Source organism: Physeter macrocephalus, chromosome 14 (assembly GCF_002837175.3).
Source record: "Physeter macrocephalus isolate SW-GA chromosome 14, ASM283717v5, whole genome shotgun sequence".
In the NCBI taxonomy this organism is placed as follows: domain Eukaryota; kingdom Metazoa; phylum Chordata; class Mammalia; order Artiodactyla; family Physeteridae; genus Physeter; species Physeter macrocephalus.
The window spans coordinates 115,973,907-115,984,000 of NC_041227.1; the positions used below are offsets into that span (position 1 = coordinate 115,973,907).

At 46.4% G+C, this 10,094-nt stretch overlaps 1 pseudogene; it reads right to left on the reverse strand.

Annotated features, from left to right (window-relative positions):
* Nucleotides 1-8,044: 8,044 nt before the first annotated feature.
* On the reverse strand, nt 8,045-9,670 carry LOC102974981 (methylsterol monooxygenase 1-like; annotated as a pseudogene).
* Nucleotides 9,671-10,094: the final 424 nt, after the last annotated feature.

Below are 10,094 nucleotides of genomic sequence, written 5' to 3' on the forward strand. Positions count from 1 at the left end.
CGCCGGTCTGGACCGTTCAGGTGGGGCTGGCACGGCCAGGGGAAGGGAGGCACTGGGGGGGCGGCCTGGCCCTGGTGGGCACTGGGGCAGGGTGTGTGTGTATGTGGCGGGGGCGGGGGGGTGTCCCAAGCTTCCTGCTTCCCATTCCCTCCCTGGGAACCACGTGCTCAGGGGAACCCCTGCTTGGACAGGGTTTGTTAGGACCGAGGTGTACTGTACGCATTCCCTTCACCTAGTGCCAGCCAGGGGAGGAACCGGGGGTTGGCAGGGCTAGCAGAGAGTGAAGCCTTGGCCTTGGGGGAGCGGGATGCCAGGGGAGAGGAGACCCTTCCCAAAGGCCCCTCCTGTGCTCTCTGGGCTGGGTCACTGGCAGGCAGTGCGTAGGGGCCCGTTGGAACTCAGGCGGGGCACAGATATTGTCTTTTCTTCTTAGCCTGGGAATAGGCTTCTAACTCAAGGGGAGGAGGCTCTGAGTGTCTAGAGGGCTTTGAGAAGGGGCTCAAAGCCTTCCTGGACTTCATTCATTCACTCATGGACTATCCCTCTGCCCGGTATTGTGGAAGTTCCATGTGGGAGTGAGGGCAGGAAGTCCAGAAGTCCAGGCATTCCCTCTCCCTGGCTCCAATCCCTCCCTGTTCTGTGCCAGGGGTCCCAGAGTATTGTGAGGGGGCATCCAGCCACTGTGGGGGAGGGCCACTGCTGGTAGAGCTGAGCCCCATCTGGGCAGCTTGGTCTGAAGCTAGGAAGCCAGCAAAGTCTCCAGCCCAGGGACTCATGGTGACCTCCAAAGTGGCTAATCTCAGGGGTGGGTGGGCTGCCCAGTGCCCCCATAATGCTCAGTGGAAGGGCTTCTGACCTTCCTTAAAGTTTCTGATGTTCTGTGGCTTCCTGGAGGCATGATGAGCTTGCGTAATGGGAGGCTAGAGAGCACAACTGAGCAAAGTTGTGAAAGGTGATCCCTCTTGATGGTGGCATTGAAAGGCATCTCTGGGTGTTCACGCAGCCCAGCTGGCCCATAGCCTGGTGAGCAGCTGTGTCTTTGAATGAAGAAAATGGTGCCCCTCCGCTTGGGGTGGATGCAGCTGCAAAACAGGGTGCACTGCCCACAGCAGCCTTATTCATGCGCAGCCAGCTGCTTAGATTCTCAGGTGGAAGCGGCAGGTTACAGGGGGTCAGAGTGTCGGGCCAGGATTGGAGTGGTCCTGGTGTTGGCCCTGGCTGCCTTCCTGGGGGCTGACACTGAGGCCAGTTTTTGCAGTTCTTCAGGTCTGGAAGCCCCAGGCTTATGACCCTGTGCCTGAGGGTTAGTCTTTCTTGGCAGGTTTGACTCTTTTGGTTCACATTTGGCTGCTTCCTTCACCTTAAGCCAGTCCCAGGAACACTGATTCCAGCCCCAGTCACCTCACAGACCCCGCCCACTCACCCCCCCCCCGCCGCCTCTGTCTCATCCCCCACCTCCCTCTGCTCCCCCTACCTTCCCCCCACCTCCTCTCGACAGTGATCAGCCTCCCAGGGGGTGGGACAGAATTTCTTTCTGCATCTATGGATATGAGTGTCTGATTTTTTCCCCTCTTTTGCTTGTTGATGTGATGGAGTGTATTAATTGATTTTTGAATATTGAGCCAAGCTTGCATACCTGGGATACATCCCACTTGGTTGTGTTGTATAATTTTTTACACATTGTTGGGCTCAATTTGCTAATATTTTGTTGAGGATGTTTGCATCGATGCTTATGAGAGATACTGATGTGTGGTTTTCTTGTAATGTCTTTGTCTGGTTGTGGTATTCGAGTGATGTTGGCCTCATAGAATGAGTTAGAGTATTCTCTCTGTTTCTAGCTTCTGAAGGAGATTGTAGAGAATTGGGATAATTTCTTCCTTAAATGTTTGGTAGAATTCACCAGCAAACCCGTTGGGGCCTTATGCTTTCAGTTTTGGAAGATTATTAATTACAGATTCAACTTCTTTAATAGACACAGTCCTATTCACAACATTTCTTTCCAACTTCAACATATAGCATTTTCCTGGCTGCTGGGGGAAACTTGGTCTACATCTACCCTTCCAAGAGAAGGAATTCCAAGCCTATATTTTGAGGGATCCTGAACTCCTCTCACTAAGGAAGAGGGAAAATCAAACAAACAAACAAAAAATGTAGTTTCTGACAGGGCTTTTTTTCTTGGAGAGAATCTGTTACACATTCATTCAAAATACATTCATTGAATGTTCTTATGTTTAGGCACTGGGATACCAAGATGAATGGGACAAGGTTCCTGCTCCCAAGGAGCATGCTGTCTATGGGAGAGGATGACTCATAGGCAAATAAGTCCCCAAATCCCAGGCTGGTGCTCCCCATATCCTACAAGGAGGGGAAATGCTTGGTCCTCTCTGGTAGCCATTAGTCACATGTGGCTATTCAGCCCTTTTGATGTGGCTGGTCCAAACTGAAATGTGTCATAGTCGTGAAACACGATTCAGATTTCAAAGACTTAGTATGAAAAAAGAATGTAAATATCTCATTGATGCTTTTTATATTGATAACATGTTGATAATATTTTATAGATATTGGGTTAAATAAAATATACTATTAAAATTAATTTCACCTGCTTCTTTTCACTATTTGAGATGTGTTTTATTAGTCTCCCGAGGCTGCTCTAACAAATTGCCACAAACCTGGTGGTTTAAAACATCAAAAATATATTCATTTGCAGGCTGGAGCCTAGAAACCTGAAATTGGATTGTTGGGAGGAATCTGTCCCTTGCCTCTTCCACCTTCTGGAGGCTGCTCTGGAATTCCTGGGCTTGTGGCCACGTTGCTGCAATCTCTGCCTTGTCTTTACTTTGCTTTCTCCCCTGTCTGTGTTATCTTTTACCTCCGTCTTATGAAGACCATATGATGACATTTAGGGCTCCCCTAGATAATCCAGGGTAATCTTACCATGAAATCCTTAACTTAATTACATCTGCAAAGATCCTTTTTCCAAATAAGGTAACATTAAAAAGTTTCAGGAGTTAAGACTTGATACTTTGGGGGTGGCCATTATTCAACATGTGGCTACTAGAAAGTTAAAAATTACATGTTGATTATATTTCTGTTGGACAGCTTTGGGATCTAGTAACCCCTGTCTCCTGGCACCAGAGAAAGCATCTCAGACTCAGAGCACATTCAAAGTGGAGGGGTATGGTGACCCGCCTGGGCAAAGTCAGAGAGGTGAGAAGGAGCCTGGGGTGCTCCCAGGACCACTGGAGTGTTCTCCGTAGCTGGAACTCAGGGTGAGGGTGGGAAGAATGTTGGGAGAAGAATCTGGAGAGACAGGGTGTATATAGCATCGACCTCCACCCACTCTTCTCCTAGTGAGCCTTCTTTAGCTGGAGAAGCTGGACCCTGACCACTGCGTTCCTCAGACTCTGTTGCTGCTAGAGTTCTGATTAGGCAACAGGTTCTGTCAATCGAACGGACTTGGGAACATGGCTTGTTGCTCAGCCTGGTTGTGGAGACACTGATTTTGGGAGGCGGCTGCCTTCTAGCATCCAGTGTCCAGTTTTGTGGGTATGGAGAAGCTGTTGCTGAACTGGTCTCCTGACCCCTGAATCAGTTAGGTGATGCTTCTTGAAGCCCACAGACCCTGGGCGGCTCCTGATTTTTTACCTTCCTGACGGTGTCAGAAGAGGTGTTTCGCAAGGTGCGTCCCATGTTTTTCTGGGAGCCATTCCTGCCGGTGCAGGCTGTTCCTTTAGCCCTTCTGGTGATTTTGTCAGCATAGAATTACCTGCATGAAATTCCTTTCTGCTTAAATTAGCTAGTGTGGTTTCTGTTTCTTGCTGGTGAGTGATGCAGGTGGGCTGACCTAGGGGGTCAAGGGCATGGAGGTCAGCCTAAGCAGCCTGGCTTTTCTGCTGTGGGCGATGGAGATACAGGGATGCTTTTAAGCAGAGCAGGAGTAGGGAGGGAGCGATGTGAACATCTTTGTGCCAGAGAAAGATCATCTTGCTTCAGGGAGTTGCTGAACCCCTTGAGAGGGTAGCAGAGGTGCAGACCTTACTTTTCTCTGGGACTCCCTTCTCTGGGGTTAAGACAGATGCCAAAGATTGGAGAGGGATCTTCTTTGCTACAATGGGGCAGAAGACTGAACTGGTTAACCTCCTGAACATTCTCGGCTTTATTTGCAGCATGCAAGACTGAAATGAATAGCAGGAAGGGCTTCCCAACAGAGAGAGGAGTGAGAACTTTGGTAACTAAACACCAGGCTCTGCATCAAGGCCCGGAGAGAGCAGAGCAGGTAAAAGACCATACCTAGCGCTCTGGATGGTTGCCTTTACACTTAGTTTCCATTGCCAATTTGCTGTGATGCTCCAGGAAAGACAGTTACCCTCTCAGAGCCCCTGAGCAGGAGGAAAGTCTTGTTTTCCTTCTGCTGCAGTGGGAGTGGTGAGAAGGGGAAGCCTGTGGTCCTTCTTATCCCTGGGGAGGGGATTTTGGTCTTTATGATGGGGCTGCCCTTGCGAGGTGAAGCCTTCCTCATGTCTTACTCTTTTGTACTTCGGACTCCTTAGCTATAAAATGTGCATGCCTGAACCTCCACCTGTATGCCAGGTGAGGCCCAATCTAGGGACATCTCTGTTATGAATGTCCCCACTCAGAGCAGAGTGTTCTCCATGTGGCCTCCAATGCCAGAGCGGGAGGGGCCCCTAGGGCATTGCCATCACCCTGAGCTCAAACTTTATTGTTCATACATCATCAGTAAAAAATGTTGAGCAGGCATCCCTGATGCCTATTTGTTTATAAATTATATACATAGGACCTAATAAATCATAAACATGAACTATATATGTAAATATACAATAGCATGTACATTACAAAAGTATATATATTATAAAATATCAGGTACACTATAATATATGAATAAACTAGACATTATGCATACTATTATTTTGCTCACATTATAAAACTATGTAACTAGAAATGAAAGAGGTAATAAATGGAAACCGTTTTAAAGAAACTTTTATGGCATTTCATTTCATAATGGCCTAAAATCTCTTTTAGCTCTCATAACGAGAGCGACACCATTGAATATCCTTCTTTACTTTTGAAGATCCTGGTTTCACCCAGTGACTTGAATGTCTGGTACGAAGTGCGGTTTATTTCAATATTCAGTTTTAAAGGCTGTCACAGCTGAAAAGGAGGCCTCGTGAAAATATCTAGATCCAGACGGAGGAGGGTGCATTGTGGGCTCCGCTCGTTAAACCATGACATTCATTTTTCAGTTTTCAATGCCATCCACCAATTATGCAAAGGTTCTGTTCAAAATTGACTTTCAAATTTCCATCTTCTCTCATGTCAATCAGTTCTTCCTGCAAAGAAATTGGAATATTGTTGCATTTTAATACTTTCACCAAATGGATTTTACACTCACTCAAACTCTTCATTTGGAAGGTTTTGAAGCAAGTTAAAAATTCCTTTTTGTTTTCTTTGAAGGGTGGATATGAAAGATCTTGGGAACACGCAAGGTTTTCAGCAATAAAATCATATAAACAATAGGAACACTTTTCAACGTTATCTCTAAATTCTCTCTCCTACTATCGTCCTTCCAAAGAAATTACTTCCTTAACGACTGTTTAAACTTCACCCTTATCCTCGTGCAAAAAGATTTCACTTTTGGAAATCTCCGCTGGAGGACTCAACACGCAACCCTTGCTTTTCCTTCCTGAAATGTCAGATGAAGTCGTGGGCTAGGATCAGGGGAAGTGTGTCCATTTTCTTGCCGTTTCTTGGCAGAAATCTTTTTAGGCCACTTGTCCTTTTCTAAGGCAGGTTAATTTAGTTGGAATCAGACATTGCAATCTGTGAATTCCACTGAACTGGGCATATGTAAATGGCAACATGTTCCCATAGGTTGGAAGTTGAGCGATAGAGTGAGGGTACCATCCTCAAGTTCTTTGCCTGATGGAGCGGCTGCACCTCCTTCCAGACATTGACTAATGTGGAGGACACGACTGACCAAAACAGACTGAGTTGGGGTGCCTGGGTCAATTTTTATATTAAATTCCTTTCTTACTTTTAGATAGAAAAACACGTGGACACATATATGTTGAATTCTAAAATTTTCTTCCCCCTGGAAGAAAATGGATCATTCTGTGTTACCTGCGGGGTATGTGGTCAGACCTCCCTGGACTGATGGGTCAGGCTGAGGTTCGGGCCGGGAGGGGTGGGGTGTTGCTTAAGGACCCATTGCAACTGGTGAGAGAACCAGACTGAGACTCAGGTCGTTGCCTTCCGGGGCCCTCCCTCAACCCGCACAGAGACATGTGGAGGCAATGCGGGGTGGTTACTGCAGCCCCATTTCCACCGCACTGGGTCCTGTGGCCTCAGGGATACCTGTTCTCCTGGGACCCAGGGCTGGGACCTTGGCATCTCCTCTACTCTGCTCTCTGGGGAGTACACTGGGTGGGCCGCATTGCAGGAGTGCACATGCTTCCTATTAGAACACCCTTTTCCTTTCCCACCCCTTCCTCCCTCATGACAGACAGAGTCTGCATCACTCTGACCAGGGCTAAGTCATGTGACTCCTCTGGACCAGATAATTTGTACTTGGCTTTGGGACATGATTTGGTGATTTTTATACCTCAGGGTTAAATCTGGGAAGAAAATCAGCCACCTGTATCCAGTCACAGACAGGCTGGGGGATCAGCACTGCGACCCTTGGGCCTGCCCAGCTGCGGGGAGGGGAGGAGTGTGGCTACTCCTAGGGACATCAGTGCCTGTGCCTTATCCCTGGCCAGAGCAGCTATGGCCAAAGCTGCTGGATCATCTGTCCAGGGCCTGGCCTGGAGAAGGGGGCCCTGGCCAGATCGGGGGAGGACGGGGCTGCTGCTGGTGATCCTTCATAGCCTGAGGCCCAAGGTGAGCTCATCGGATGAGCAAGGCCTCCTGCTGAGCCTAGTGGGTGACTAAGAGGACACTCTGTGCTCTCACATCTCCCCGGCCCCTGCCGGTGTGCCCGCCCTGTCTTCACCTCTTCTTCTTCTTCTTTTTTTTTTTTTCAAACGAAACCACGTTTATTTCAATAGCTCCAAGTGCAAATACAGCAAGTCAGTACACAGAGTTTCAAGATACAGCTTTAAGTGTAATGAAAACTTGATATACAAAAAAGAAAGGGTAAATGGTAGAAATAAAGCTCAGTGTTTAAATATTCAAGTAACCTGAAAACCTTTAGACTAAAATAGTCTTTCATCAATTCAGAAATGCCTTAATTTATAGACAAGAGTAGTACATTGCGATCAAAACGGACTTCTCAAAGAAAGAGAATCACCGCAAACTGCTCAGCTCCAGATAAGAGCAGAAATTCCTGGTGCTGACTATTTCAGAGTCAGCACTCACTCACAGTATACAGATTGGTGTGGTTCAACCCACGGCATTTGATCTTTAAGCAAATTCCAAAAAAGTGTTTAAAGTTCAATACTACTGAGAGTTCTTGAAATGGCCACTATATATTTAATAGGTTTGAGGACCAATTTCAGCTTCAGGCCTATAGAACAACTTGTGGAAAAGACATACATTCATATTCCTTCCATTACTAAAATCCTTTAGCAACATGGCCTTTAAAGCTTCCTCAGGGAAACTGTACTTAAACATATAAAAGTTCCCTCTAGGGAGATAATTAAAAGTTGTTAATGTTCTTTTTATCACTTAGCAACCAAGACACATGTTTATTTCCACTCCCCAGAAGCAATGTTAGCTACTAGCTTCAATTCAGGAAATGTGTGACTGGAGGAAGGTTTATGTGAGATGTTTATTCAGTCTTTTTTTCAACCTTCTTTATCTTCTCATTGTAGGCAATAAATTGAGAGCCTGTTCCAAAAAGTCTATCCCACCATGTAAATGTCGGAGCATAGTTTCCAATGAAGTTCACGTGGTGGAAATCGTGATGCTGAGAATTATAACTTAGCAACCAAGACACATGTTTATTTCCGCTCCCCAGAAGCAATGTTATTAGCTACTAGCTTCAATTCAGGAAATGTGTGACTGGAGGAAGGTTTATGTGAGATGTTTATTCAGCCTTTTTTTCAACCTTCTTTATCTTCTCATTGTAGGCAATAAATTGAGAGCCTGTTCCAAAAAGTCTATCCCACCATGTAAATGTCGGAGCATAGTTTCCAATGAAGTTCACGTGGTGGAAATCGTGATGCTGAGAACCAGCGTAGAAAGGAATGAGATTTAAAGGGTTGAGAGGAATGTCACAACCACTATGGACATCAACAGTTTCTGTCAAATGAACGGTCACCCAGGCCCAAAGAAGAATAACAGGATCACATAAAAGCCTGATTCCAATGAAATATCCAGTTCCAAGAATTAGGGTGTCCAGAGGATGTGCGTATTCAGCTTCCATTCCAAATGGCGCCTGAAACTCATGACAAATTTTATGAATATGCTTATGTATTCTTTCGTGGTTTAAGAGCCTATGCAGGAAATAGTGCCAGGTATCCTCAATCACTGCACAGGCAAAGCATCTTGCCAAAAGCATGTACCATCTTGGCATTGTTTCCCAATCATAAGGAATATTGAAATACTCTGTAAAATAATAGGTTCCACAAATCAAAGAAGCTGGATACAAAAGTGATTAAAGAGAAGTACTTTAAAATATTTCCATTGATTTTCCGCGAACCCGTGTCCCCTGCATCGGAAGGCGGACTCCCAACCACTGCGCCACCAGGGAAGCCCCTGGTTTATCCTTTTGAATTTTGTACTTTTTTTACTTTTTTTGTACTTTTTCTATCTAAGGTATAAGTTGAAACAAAAATCCAGGTAAACAGAACAAGAAATAAAGGACCTCATGAACTGTGAGGGATCCCCATGTTGCAATCTGGAACTTTGTATAATTATTCAACATATAGTTCCAAGCATTTTAAAATGGTTCCTGAAGAGGATTCTCAGGTAAAAGTGAATCTACATACCCCACAGCCAGGGATGCTGAACTAAAGATGCTGATACTTTCATTTGTTGCCATTTTTCAAATCTCAGCAGACAGCCTTATAATTCTGCACCCCGCTGGGTCTGCGGCCGCCTCCGGAGCTTCGCTAGGCACCCCTGTCTTCACTTCTTGAGCTTAGTTCTGTTGTCACTGAAGGCACCAGGCAGCGCTTTGCATACGGCACCCCTGGAGCCACATGTGGCCAAAGCGTGTGGCATTCATGGCAACACCCTTGTGTCTGTTCTTCAAATTCAATTCCTTTCCCTCCTGGGCACATAGTAAGACTACATTTCCCAGTCTCCCCTGCAGTCAGACAGAATCATGGGCTGAGTTCTGGCCAGTGGAATGTGGCTGAAGAAATGTAAACCGGGCTTCCCTGGTGGTGCAGTGTTTAAGAATCCGCCTACCAATGCAGGGGACAGGGGTTCGAGCCCTGGTCTAGGAAGATCCCACATTCCGTGGAGCAACTAAGCCCATGCACCACAACTACTGAGCCTGCGCTCTAAAGCCCGTGAGCCACAACTACTGAAGCCTGTGTGCCACAACTACTGAAGGCTGTGTGCCACAACTACTGAAGCCCACACGCCTAGAGCCCTTGCTCCACAACAAGAGAAGCCTCTGCAATGAGAAGGCTGGGCACTGCAACGAAGAGTAGCCCCTGCTCGCCGCAACTAGAGAAAGCCCGTGTGCAGCAATGAAGGCCCAACGCAGCCAAAAATAAATTAAAAAAAAATAATAATAAGTAAATAAAAAAGAAAGAAAAAAAATTAAAAACAGAACAAAACAAAAAAGCAAGCAAACAAACAAACAAACAAAGAAATGTAAACCTTGCCAGGTCCTGATCTGACCTCTGAAAACTCCACCTTGGCTCCCTCTCTTCCCCTGTCCGGTGGCCGGATGTGGAGGACCCAGGGGAGGATGGGAAGGCCCTCACTACAGTGGGCTGTAAGGGGCTTGAGATCCTGAAGAACTATGAGGAACAGAGCCTATGCCCGTTGCACCTGTGTGAGAAAGACATCTTTCTATGTGAAGCCATGGAAACATTGGAGTGGGTACAGCAGGTGACAGCCCGAGTAACAGTGTCTGTCCCCAGATGAGAAGTCAGGGGGTTTGAATTCTTTAAGATCTT